Source organism: Micromys minutus (genome assembly GCF_963924665.1).
Source record: "Micromys minutus genome assembly, chromosome: 14".
NCBI classification, from domain to species: Eukaryota; Metazoa; Chordata; class Mammalia; order Rodentia; family Muridae; genus Micromys; species Micromys minutus.
Genome location: NC_137983.1, coordinates 47,215,199 through 47,229,491, shown reverse-complemented (window position 1 = coordinate 47,229,491; position 14,293 = coordinate 47,215,199).

Sequence of the window (14,293 nt, the reverse complement as noted above, 5' to 3'; positions counted from 1 at the left end):
TTTTTGCCTGAACCCAGGTGCCCAGACGGACCCAGCAGCTGAGGTGGCAGAAGCCCCTCCTGTCCCTGACCAGAGATCTGTGTGGGGCTTCCAGCACCCAGCCTGGCCCAAAGTTCCACACCAGGCGCCAACAATGTGGGGCTCGACAGCGACCCAATAGCTTAAGCAGTGACCCAAGGCTCGAACAGCGGCCCAACTGCATGGACAGCCATGGCAGGAAGGTGAACCCTCCCCCACCTCCTTACAACTCTGGAGACAAGGAACCCATCCTTTCCTGCTGTGATTTCAGTCTGTGGCATCGCATGGATTCGGACAAGTTCTAGGGGCGACTGAAGCCTCCTGGCCAGAGCTGCTCTCTGATGTTGGCCGAAGGTCCTCTAGCCCCTGTCTAAATCCCGGCAGCCTGCAAGGACGTCGGCAAAGACTCTGTCTAGCTTCTTCTTAAGACAAAAAAGAAAAACCTGGTAACGCAGCAACCACTTAAAGCCACAAAGGCAGCTGCCAGTTCTTAAATCCTCTGGAAGGCTTAGCGCTTTTGGACCTCAAGGCTGAAAGGCAAAGGGAATGTTCCTATTGGACAAAGCTTATCTTTTCTGTAATGGGTAATTCGCCATCACATAAAAAATTTCCCCAGGCCAGGGAGATATGTGCCTTACTAAAGTCCCTTAGGATAAAAATAACTAAAAACAAGCCTCCTTGTTTTGGGACGAGGTCCTTCAGATAGCACCCTGCATGACAAATAATATTTATAGCCCGCACTCATTGGGCCCAAATAGCTTCCCTCATCAAAAACAAAGATACCCAAGAAGGAAAACTACCTTCTTGCGATATTTTGACTGATCTTAGCTGTGCTCCAGCAGTGCATAGGGCCATTCAAAACAGGACAGTCTGAGAGCAACTCGGCTCCTAAGCCCCCTTGGTCAGAAATGCACAAAGATCAACGTCCTGAAAACCACCCAATTTCAGCTCTCGAAGCCCTTGTCCTGCTTATAAGGGAGATAAAATCCATCGGCCCACCCGGCTGCCTTAGGATTCAGAAGAAACACTCCTCCCGCCCCACCCTCTCTCACCCAAGGGCAGGGCACTATTAATAAAACAAAGGAGCTTCCACCTGCCTCTCTTACTCCACCTCCCTCTATCCAACCAGAGAGAGGTATTTCTCCTCCCCCTTCTCTGAGCTACAAAAATGAAAAACTGGTAGACAAAAGCCCGCCTAATTCCTTGGTCCCTCACCCCCAATCATCTACTACTCAACAACTTTATAACTTTCTGGATTCCCTAACAAAAACAAATCCTGCCTCCCATGTTACTCAGGAGTCTGACAGGGAACTAGAACCCCCAAGTGCTCGAACATTCCCTTTTAATATCAACCCCAGTCGAAGGAAGAAACTCAACTGGTATCCACTGCAAGCCTCAGACCTAAAATCACTCAGGCAGGCAGTGAAGGAAGATGGCGACTGGCATCTGATCCCTGGGCCTCAGCTCCCAGGCATTCATCCCCAAGGAGACATATAGGCAAGAAGACACTGATGGAGCTACTGGCCTCATGTGCCCTCTGGTGGCTCAAGTAGCCATCAATCTTCTAGGAAGAGATATCTCGCAAGTCTTAGAGGTAGTTCTTACCACCCATCCATCCAGAGACCACATTAGGAGACCCTAAAAAACTTCCTCCAAATAATTCTAAGGGCCACTGTTCATACTCCCTGCCTTGATTGGCTCTTCATCTAGGTCCCACAGTGGCCTCTATCAATGTGGAAGTTTAGAGCCCTCACATAGCTGGTAGAAAAACAGCTGGTGCTACAACACATCTGCCCCGCCCGCATTAAGCCATACAAGTTATGGCTCCCCACAAAGAGGGTTACCACACATCTCAGCCATCCCTGCCAATGTTCCCCTATTAGCAATAGACAGATCTTTATTGTAATGAGGAACCTAAAAGGCCTAGAAACTTGCCAATTACCATTTTCTCTAGACCCTCTTCCCTACAGAAGGTTTTAAATCTCAGGCCCACCATATAAAGTCAGGGTATGTGGTTTTACTCATCCACCATTTAAACCCATAAACCATCCCTTTTTTATCCTGACTTGCCACTGGGAACTGATGGGAAGCCTTTTGCCTAAGAAGGCTTCTTTGTGTTTCTAGCTGCAGCTGCCATTATACATAAGACTACAGCACTGAGACCAGCCCGAGTTTGGGAAGAGATTTCTTCTCTTCAAGCTTCTTGCACCCTGCACTGGAGCCTCCTGCTGGCGTGGTTCTGCCTGGCCCAGCATCTCATGGCAGATGCAGAAGTGGGACAGGCCGGACCCATCAGCAGATGCGGTGGAATCGCTTTCCCTTTCCCTGTCTCGGTCTTTCCCTCTTCGCCTGAACCCATGTGCTCAGCCGGACCCAGCAGCAGAGGTGGCAGAAGCCACTCCTGTCCCTGACCAGAGATCTCTGTGTGGGGCTTCCAGCATTAAGTCCAGCCCAAAGACCCACAAAACTCCACTCAATCTTAGTTTAGGATCAACAGGTAACACAGTCAATCACTGGGCACAGAACCTAACATCCTAATTTTATAAACTAATCTATGTTATAAATCCTCGAGTGGCAGATCTTGGTGGACCTGACAGCCTACGGCTTCCTACATCCAGTCTACCTTCCTCACTCTGCCAGTCCAAAAGGAAGTTCCTTTCTCCTGCCTTCTTCTCGAACAGTTATTGTTTTTGTTTGTTTGTTTTGTTTTTTTTTTTTTTTTTTTTTTTTTTTTTTTTTTTTGGTCTTTATCATCTAATCAGTTAGGGGAAGTTTCTACAAGAGACCACAGCATGTCTGTACTCTTAGCACTGGGAGATGGGATGGAGAAACATGGATACCAGAACCCATTAGTCAGCCTGCTGCACCAAATGTAGGAGCTGTGAGCTCACTGAAAGGTCCATCTCCAAAAGAGGACATAAAAGGTGGACCTGCTGGAGAGATGGCTCATCACTTAAGAACACTAGCCACCTGGAGGACCTGGTGGGATTCCCAGCAACCACGTGGTATCTCATAACCTTCTGCAACTTCAGTTCCAGGGGATTCAGCACTTTCTTATGACCTTAATGGCAACTATATGCACAGTACACACAGAAAAAAATATCATTCCTATAATAATAGTAATAGTAATAATAATAGTAGTAGTAGTAATAATAATATAAAAAATAAAGTAGAGAGTGATTAAAAAAACACTTTACATTCAGCCTTCATACAGATGTATACATATAACCGCCCATATTAACAAATGATTTATAATACACATACACACATGAAAGTGATTTAAAATATTCATAAGTAATGATGTATTTGACTTTTATTCAAGGATATCATTTGACCTATTTTATGCACAAGGAAACCCATATACTTCATTTTGGTACTGGGCTCCTCAGACCCTGTCCTCAGAGAATGATTTTTACTAAACCATACCCTTTACTGTCACAAGCTTGTTGTTCTGTAGGTGCTCAGTGTCACGGTTGCAGGATGAGATGAAGTTTCCTGCAGAAGTGAAGCATCACCCTGGCTCTTGAGAGGATGACATGAATCGCAAGGTTTTTGTAGCAAATTTCCTTACTTGAGAAAAGACTTTATTTTGTTTTTTGAAGATGAGACCTTTGAAGGGATAGGTACAATGGATAAATATATTAGCTTTGGGGATGAGTAAGCATGCATTTTCAATACAGGCCTGCATCTCACAGGGAGAAAAATGTCCCGAAGAAGAGTGAAATGGCATGTGACAATCCTCCAACTCCAGACAGAACTTGTCTATAATATGCAACATTACCCTAACCAAATCCTGCCAGTCCCTAATCCAGAACAAGCTCTCTTTTTGGATAAAACCATTATTACAGATCAGTCACCAGTTACTATAAAGAACTATCAAATTGCAGAGCAGACTAATAATGACCCGATAAAGGTATGGGTAGAGAAAGATAGTTTTTTTTAAAAAAAGAGAGGAGATTTATGTTTGATTTTCACTACATTTATTGTTTATTAGTATAACTGAAGCGAATGAGAGGGATTGGAGATATTATTAGTATAGTGAAATTATACTATTTGGAGTAATGGATGAACTAATTATCCTGAATTTATCATTGCCTACCCTATGTGTATGCTGAGACAGTTCACAGACGCCCACAAATATGCATGTTCCCTGTGTCTCCTTTTCTTTTAAAATCTCTTCTGTTTGCCAGCTTAAACATATTTCTACCAAGCCCAAGACTGTGGGTTTTCACAGCACAGTGGTGGGAGTGAGGCATTCGAGTGTGGGTCCAAACTCTTCCTTCTCCAGCCTCAAGTATCTTTGCTGGGAACTCCATAGAATAGGCTTTGTCAAAACTGTTCATATGTTATAAATGTCTGCTTATCTGGTTATTTGTTTCATCTTCCTGTAGGGAGGAAGAAAACCTGATTAATGTAACTTATTTTTCCTTACAAAATCCTCAACTCCCAGTTCTTGGCATGGGTTAAGTCCTGATTCTTGCCAATGGTTTCCTAGGATAATAATGAACAGCTGGGTTATGGACTAATCAAGAAAACCCACGGTATTGGGCTTTGTAGACATATTTTTAAACTGCTATACAAGGAGATTTTAAAAGAAAATCAGATACAGTTAACTATACATATTTATGGATTTTGGTGTACTATCTCAGTATACACATAGTGTAGGCAATTATCAATGCAGGATAATTAGTATATCTATTGCTTTACATTGCATAATTTGCCAATACTAAGAGTAGCTCCAATCCCATTTCATTAGCTTCAGTGTTACTAACAATCAATAGATGAATAATTCTCCTCCTTCCTTTTTTAAAACAATGACATTCCTCAATTCTCCTTAAACCTACCATTCTCTGGTCATTATTAGTCTGCTCTGCAACTTGATGGTATCTGTTGATTGATCTGTAATAATGGTTTGATCCAAAGAGGGAGTTTCTCCTGGATTAAGGGATGGCGAGGCTGGTTTAGGTTTGGGTAATGTTGCATGGTATAAGTAAGTTCTGTCTGGGGTTGGAAGATTGTCACATGTTACCCTTCTTTGGGACTTTGCATCCCTGTGAGATGCAGGACTGTATTGAAAAAGCATGCTTACTCATCCCCAGAGCTAATATATTTCTTCCAGACCAAGAAAGCACAAGCAAAAACTTAATGTGGAAAGATAAATGCTCAGCCTGAATTAATACACCTCCCCTCTCTGTTTGCAAATTTCCTCACTTCCCAAAGTAAAAAGCAAACTTACTCATTTTCTATCAATACAGCCAAATACTTTTGATGAATCAACTTTAATATGAAAAAAGTTATTTTGGCTCAAAGCTTAGAAATTCACTCCATGGTCAGTGGGTACCACTGTTTTGTGGTCTGCCACAAGCCAGGACATAAATGACAAGGAGCATGTGGTGAGGTAAAGTCAGTCATATCCTGGTAACCAGGAAGCAGAAGGGAGGGATTGGTATGCCAATACCCATTGCTGTGCTGTGTCCAAACCTAGCTCACTTCTACTAGGCCCATTTGTAGAATGTCTCACCATCTTCTAGAAGTGTCTCAGGTTAACCATAATCTAACCCTTGTCTTCTTGTGGATATTTAGGATCTCAGTCAGGTCAGGTGTAGTAGTGACTGTTTTGGAGAGAGCACTGTTCTGTGTGCTCCTTCAACCCAGTGGTGCCCTCCTCTGTGTGTACTCCCCAGGTCTGATGGTGCCCTGCTCTGTGTGTACTCCCCAGGTCTGATGGTGCCCTGCCCTGTGTGTACTCCCCAGGTCCGATGGTGCCCTGCCCTGTGTGTACTCCCCAGGTCTGATGGTGCCCTGCTCTGTGTGTACTCCCCAGGTCTGATGGTGCCCTGTCCTGTGTGTACTCCCCAGGTCTGATGGTGCCCTGCCCTGTGTGTACTCCCCAGGTCCGATGGTGCCCTGCCCTGTGTGTACTCCCCAGGTCTGATGGTGCCCTGCTCTGTGTGTACTCCCCAGGTCTGATGGTGCCCTGCTCTGTGTGTACTCCCCAGGTCTGATGGTGCCCTGCCCTGTGTGTACTCCCCAGGTCCGACGGTTCACTGCTCTGTGTGCACCTCCAGCCCTGGTTCTATAAGAAACCCAAAGGGCCCACTCATTTTTAGAAGTGCAAAATCATTTAGAGTTTTCTTGCTTTTATCTGTTTTACCTGTGCCTCCCTGGGTTGTGCCTTCAGTAAATACCCATTGAAACCTTTGCTCAGGTAAGGAAATTTGCTACAAAAACCATGGAAGTCTGCCATCCTCTAAAAACCCAGAATGATGCTGCACTTGCTGCAGGACCTTCATCTCATTCCTTCAACAGTCAACAGTGACTTTGAGCATCAGCTAAACAACAAGTTTACAATAGAGAAAAGTGTGGATTATTAAAAACAACTCTTTGAGGACAGTGTCTGAGGTTCCCAGCATCAAATTTCAGTGTATGGGTTTCATTGTGCAACCAAAAGATCAAATGCTATCCTTTAATAAAACTCAAATACTTTATTATTTGTGGACATTTTAATTCACTTTCATGTGTGTGTATGTGTGTCTTAAATCACTTGTTTACATGTGTGAATATATATCTCTCCACCTTTTATGTTCTCTTTTTGAGATGGACCTTTCACTGAGCTCACAGCTCCTACATTTGGTGCAGCAGGCTGGCTAATGAGTCCTGGTGATCCATGTGTCCATCCCATCCCCTAGTGCTAAGAGTACAGATATGCTGTCATCCCTGACTTATTCCATGGGTTCTGTGAGTCAAACTCAGTTCTACAAGCTAGCACAGAAGGCATTTTGTTGACTGTGCCCTATCTTCTGACCTCTACCTTTAACTGAAAGATGCACTGCATTAGGATATGTATCTGCATCAAACAGTTTTTTGTTACACATCAATCATCTGACCAGTGTTCCTTTTATCAATTTATCTATCCAGGTAAGATGTATTTACCCTGGGGTCTCATTTCCTCTTTCAGTCTGGGGTTTAGAGGATCTACGGTATCATTCTGGACCTGCATTTTTTTGCGTGGATGTAAATTTGATGCACATTAACTGAAGAGCCTTGTCCTAGTCAGACAGGGTGCCCATCATACTGTTAAAGCCCCAGGGGAAGGTCAGGACTAGGACAGACTCTGACCTCTGTACCTTACTCATCATAGTCTCATTTGATCTTCGACCTGCTCTTCCTTCTTACTGCTTTCAATAATGTCTTATATCCATAAGTTCCTTGTATCTTAGGTCTACATATAAGAAAGCCCCCTACTGACCCTACTTGGACATTCAATTTAAAATAACCTGGTGCAATAGGTTACATCACTGACCAGTACAGAAATGAAGAAAACCAAAACCACACCCAAGAGCTCTCACAGCCAAGCGTGTATTGAAGCCTCAACACAAACACACAATGCATAAATGGCTAAGAGGCACAAGAAATTGGAAGCTGGGTTTGCTTTCTTGGCCTTGGATTGCAAGTGGATGGACAAAGCAAAGAGGTTAGGGAGGCAAAGGGATGTAGAACACAGGCAGGATGTGTGTGTGAGATGGCTTCAGGAAATCACCCAGCAAGTCAGAGACAGGAACAGATTAGCTAGGGAAGCCTAAGAGAGACGTGCTTGGGTCACAGCTTGACTACTGCAAGGATTTTATAATTCAGCCCATGAGAAAACAAACAGCTCATGCAGCTCCTAGGAAACACGTGTTTGCATTTAAGCCAAGGCCTTTTATTTGGTTTAAGTTTTGTTCATCTTCACGGAGGAACAAATTCGGGTGTTTTATTTGTCTCACAGGATCTGGTCTTCTTATCTATTTTTTCTTGCAGCATCTGAGTTCAGGATAGCCACACGTGCCAATATCTTTTACAGTGCCAGAGCACTTTATCCAGCATATGCCTCCAACGGCTTCACAAGATTCTCCACTGTTGATATCTTTGGTAAAGGCTGGAAGATAAGTAAGAAAAACACATGTTAGAACAGAAATCCCCAGGTCAGAAGTAAAGACCAATGCACTACTACCTTGCCTAAATCTCAGCAGGCTTTCCCCACCAAACCAGAGCTGTCTGGTTTATTCAATCCATTTCTGGCTACTGCTGCTGGGTAAAGGGTTCTGGTCTTCCTAAGACCCAAATGTTGAAGGGTCTTTTCCACACCTACCTGATTGGAACGTTCAGGGCCATAAGGCTGGAATGGAGTGAAGATTCTGTGTGAATCCTCAGCTGCTGCACAGCATTTCTGATTCTCCTTTTGCTCATACAAGTCCCTTATTCTAATATCAGAAATAGCCAGTGGGTTTGCATGTGTATGTACATGTGTGCACACACATGCAGAGCATAGAGGTTGGCACAAGACGTGTTCACTAATTTTTCTCTGCCTGCTTTTTTGAGACAGTTTCTCAAACTCACTGATTGGGTTTGCCGGTATGCATCTGGGATCCTTTTTAGTGTTAGCATTACAAATGTGCACCTGATCTCTCTGTTTCTACATCGACGTAATTAGGTAGTTAAATTTCACTGCTGTGAATAGGCACCGTGCTCAAGGCAACACTTATAAGGATAGCATTTAATTAAATGGGCTGGCTTACAAGTTCAGATCATCATTGCTACGGTAGGAACATAGCAGCATCTAGGCAGGCATGATCAGGAGGAGGTTAGAGATATACATCTTCATCTGAAGGCTGCTAGCAAAGTACTCCTGTCTAGGCATCTAGGATAAGGGTCATAAAGCCACAGTGACACACCTACTCAAACAAGACCACACCTACCCCAACAGGGCCACACTGTGTAATAATGCCACTCCATGGGCTGAGCATATATAAACCATCATATTCCATACCATGGCCAACATAGGTTTATTCAAACATATGAGCCTATGGGGCCCATACCTAAACATAGAATAATGCAAAGTACATATTATCAACAGTCCCTACATTCAATAGCAATCTCAACAATATGTAAAGTTGAAAGTTCAAAGTCTCTTCTGAGATTCATCCAATCACTTAACTGTAACCCCCAGAGTAATATAGGAAAACAGTTGGGCAAACTCCAAACTCTGTATGTCCATGTCTGATGTCAAAGAAGTCTTCATATCTCCAACTTCTTTTTCAGTTTTGGTGACTACAACAACCTTCTTTCCCCTGGACTGCTTCTACTCCATTAGCAGTTTTCCTCTGAATAGTTCATGTCTCTGATATCTTAAATATCTTGGGGTCTTCAAGGCAACTTTCATGTTACAACTTCTTCATTCAATGTCTGGGATGCACACATTATATTCAAGACCCCTCCAAAAGGCAGGTATTACTTCTCCAGCTCTGCCCCCTGTAGCACTCTAGGAAATGGCTTTACTCTACTCCATAGCTGCTGCTGTTCTTGGTGGCCATTCCATGGTGCTGGGATCTCCAAAAAACTAGGGTCTTCCATTATAACTAGGCTTCAGCAATAGCCTATCATAGACTCTGTACATGGTGCCAAATCTCAAATCCTTTGTACACCTCTTTCAATCCAGGGCCACCAACTGCAACTGAGGCTGCACCTTCATCAATGGCCTTCCATGGCCTCTCACATTGTCGAGCCTCAGCTGCTCTCCATGACTCCTTCATGCCTTTAAAACCAGAACCACCTGGGTGACTCTTACACACTGTCAAGTCCAGCTGCTGAACAGGGTACAACCTTGGCTATCTCTGGAACACAGCTTCTTTGTGCTCTCAGAAAACCCTTCCCGGAAGATTTCACCTCAGGAATGCTGGTCTCTACTTAACAACTAATGTCTTAGCTCCAGCTGACCAGTGTCATTTGTCCCAGTAGTCTCTTTCTCCTCTTAACTACTATAAAGCCAAACACACAGGGTTGAAGCTGCCTAATTCTGCTACTTCCTGGAACTGGAACACAGTCCCCTTGTTCTATTATCAACTTTCTGCTTTCCAACTCCCTCACTGCCCAAAGCTTGGTTGTCCTAGAACTTGCTGTGTAGATTCACTTTGAACTCAAGAAATTTGCATGGCTCTGTCTTCTAGCATTTAAGGTGTGTAAGACCATGACTGGACTTAAGGTTTTCTTCAGCTAGAATTCCATATTTTCCAGACTGGTCTTGAACTCAGAGATTTGCTTGGTTTTGTCTCCTGAGGTTAAAGGTGTGTAGCACCATGCGTGGACATAAATGTAGCTGGGTAGGATCTTGGCCCAAAGTCCTACTCCCCTAATTTGTTATCTTCTTGAACACAGGATTCAGTTCCATTTCACTTTCTGGTACCCCTTTCATACTCAATACACACACACACACACACACACACACACACACACACACACACACACGTATGTATGTATGTATGTATGTATATATATATATAAATTCTCAGCTTGCTATGCTTGTTTACAATGCTCTTTATGAATCATAATCCTAGAATGAAGTCTGTGATGGCCATTTCTGAGACTTCCTTTGTCAATGCAAATATTGAATTCTCTTTACCTTAGCCTCAGGCAGACTCTTCAGACAGGGGCAAAAGCATCCACATTCCTCACCAAAATACCACAAAACTGTCTCTAGTCCACATATTAAAAAAAATCTTCACTGACACATCCTGGGCAAGATCGGCATTATTCGAATCACTCTCAGTAACAAAGTCTTCCATGTTGCTACTAGGATAACCCATTAAGAAAATTAACCCATTTTTAAATCCAAAGTGCCTAAATCTACCTTCTTCCAGACAAAAGCAAGGTTAGGCCTATCACAGCAATACCCCAGTCCCTGGTGCCAACTTCTGTCTTCGTTAGGGTTTTATTGCTTGAACAAACACCACGACCAAGGCAACTCTTACAAGGACAACATTTAATTGGGACTGGTTTACAGGTTCAGTCCATTATCATCAAGGTGGGAGCAGGGCAGCATCCAGGAAGGCATGGGTTAAGAGGAGCTGAGAGGTCTACATCTTCCTCTGAAGGCAGCTAGCCAAATACCTTCTTCCAGGCAGCTAGGATGAGGGTCTTAAAGCCACAATGACTCAACTACTCCAACAAGACCACACCTCCTCCAACAAGACCACACCTCCTCCAACAAAACCACACCTCCTCCAACAAGACCACACCTCCTCCAACAAGACCACACCTACTCCAACAAGACCACACCTCCTCCAACAAGACCACACCTACTCCAACAAGACCACACCTCCTCCAACAAGACCACACCTCCTCCAACAAGACCACACCTCCTCCAACAAGACCACACCTCCTCCAACAAGACCACACCTCCTCCAACAAGACCACACCTCCTCCAACAAGTCCACACCTCCTCCAACAAGACAACACCTCCTCCAACAAGACCACACCTCCTCCAACAAGACCACACCTACTCCAACAAGACCACACCTCCTCCAACAAGACCACACCTCCTCCAACAAGACCACACCTCCTCCAACAACACCACACCTCCTCCAACAAGACCACACCTCCTCCAACAAGACCACACCTCCTCCAACAACACCACACCTCCTCCAACAAGACAACACCTCCTCCAACAAGACCACACCTCCTCCAACAAGACCACACCTCCTCCAGCGGGGACACACCCTCTAGTAGTGCCACTCCCTGTGCAAGCATATACAAACCATCACAGTCCTGACTATGGGGACTCAAACTCAGGCTTTCCTAATTGTACAAGCAGTTTTGTTTACTGAGCCATCTTCCTATTTTTAACTAAGGTATTTTAACTCCCAGTCACCTATTTTAAACTAAGTATCTGACCTAGACTCAAGTGTATAGGACTTAATTAAGGATAACTTGATTCCTGAGTAAAAATAACCTTTTCTGATAGTTTCTAATGTCTAAAATCAGATCTTAATCTCATCCTTTCTTCTTCCTCCTCACTCCTTCTTTACATTCATCTAAATGTCAGACAGAGTAAGTGTTTAGGTACCTCACGAATCACAGATGCTCCTCTGTAAACCAGAACCCATCAACAAAATTAGTGAAATTGTGTTTTATTGCTAGAATTTTTGTCTGAAGAAGTTTGAGACCTTTGCTTCATTGATTCATTTCATGTTCTCTCTTACTTGTTTTAGCTCCCTCTCTTGAGCTGTGTGTCTCTTCTTTTGTGTTTGCCTAATGTCAATTATGAAATACAACCTGGAGCCTGGAAAGACGGCTCAGCAGTGAGGAGTGCACACCTCTCCTGCACAAGAGCAGAGATAGGTTCCTAGTACCACGTCAGGCAGCTCGTATGTGTCTATAACTGCATCTCTGAGAGACTGAATGTCCTTTTATGGCCTCTGTGGGTACCATAGTGCTTGACACATACCCATAAAGAGATACATACATGTATACATAATTTATCAGAAAAGAAACCTTTTCCACAAAATACAATTTAGGCAGAGTTTTGGAAAGTATGTTTCATAGCCTGCCCCGAGCTAAGAGCCCCATTATGTCATAGACAGTGTGTGCTTAAGGGTCTTCCATGGGGGCTGAGAAAGAGATAGTCCTCAAATAGAAGCTGGGCTGGTTATTCTGAAGGATTCTTTAGAGTCAGCAGACATTCTACTCCTTAAATGTAGTAATTTCTAAATGAGTACCTTTCAGAAAATAAGAATCAAACATTGTCTGTGTTATTTTTAATAACCTGTAAGAGCCTCAATTCATAATCTTAAGCTTAGCACCAGGAGTTTGAAAATGGAAGTCAAGTGCTTCAGATCAGCTCATGATGAGTCTGTGTTAGGTTCCATCAATGTAAAAAGAAAGAGTCCTTGGTTTGGTTAGCAGTTACACAAAACACATTCTCTAAAATGTGCTTAGAATTAAAAAAAAGAAGAAACAGAAGGTAATAACGGTAACAGAGGAAGAGAGAGAGAGACATAAACACAGACAGAGAGGTGGACACATACACAGAGAAACAAGCATACACATATATATACAAACAGATTCACCCAGAGAGAAACACACACACACACACACTCACACACACACACTCACACACACACACACTCACACACACACACTCACACACACACACACTCACACACACACACACACACACTCACACACACACACACTCACACACACACACTCACACACACACACTCACACACACACACACTCACACACACACACACACACACTCACACACACACACACTCACACACACACACTCACACACACACACACACACACACACACACACACACACACACACACACTGGGTAGAAAGTGCCCTCTCGTTTCCTGTTGGGACCACCCTATTCCCCTGCTTTACCTGCAAGTGGAGACAGCAGCACCAGTAGAAATGTGAAGAGAAGGTAATGGATCCTCATGATTGGAGCCTGATGAGATGCAGAGATGCAGAGATGCAGAAAGAACTGAGCTTAGTGCCTTATATCCAGATGCTGCCTCCTGGATAGATTTCACCACTGACTAGAACCCCAAAATTACAATTATGAAACACAGAGCACCATCCCACTATTTTCAAGGAGTGTCCCTTTGAGAGCACGCCCAGTGTCTCTTATGCAAAGGTGTGAGCCCTAGATAATTTCCCCTGCACTGTTCTCCATGTGTACATTCATGCCCTACTTATTTTTCAACATTATTGGATAATCTCTGTATTTACATTTCAGATGTTATACCCTTCCTCCCCCCAGTCCCATTCCTCCTCCCCCTCAACTTGCTTCCATGAAGGTGCTCCCTCTCCCAATCACGCTCTCCACCTCAGTGCCTTGGCTAATGATGATGTCGTTCTTCCTATGAGGGTGCAAGTCTTTCAGCCATCTCAGTCCTTTCTCTAGCTCTTTCATTTGGGTTCCATTTTCAGTGATGTTTAGCTGCAAGCATCCTCATCTGTATCTGTGCGAATCTGGGAGAGCCTCTGAGGAGACATCCATGTCTGGTTCTTGCCATTCAACCCTTCTCGGCATCAGCAATAGTTCTTGGGTTTGGTGGCTTAAAAAAAATTATTTTATATAAGTACACTGTAGCTGTCATCAGACATACCAGAAGAGGGCATCAGATCCCAGTACAGATGGTTGTGAGCCACCATGTTGTTGCTGGGACTTGAACTCAGGACCTCTGGAAGAGAAGTCAGTGCTCTTAATGGCTGAGCCATCTCTCCAGCCCTTGTACCCTACTTCTTAAGTGGGAGAGACCCATGCACTCCTGGAAAAGACTTACTGGTTAGAAGATGGTTTTACTTGGCTGTACCTCAGACATTTGACTCAGTCATTGTCTGGAAACAGGCTTAGGCCCCAGTGAGGACTAATTTCACATAGATCTACCTGGGCTTGGGCACACTCAGCGGCTGGATGCAGGAGAAAGGAGAATGTGAGCC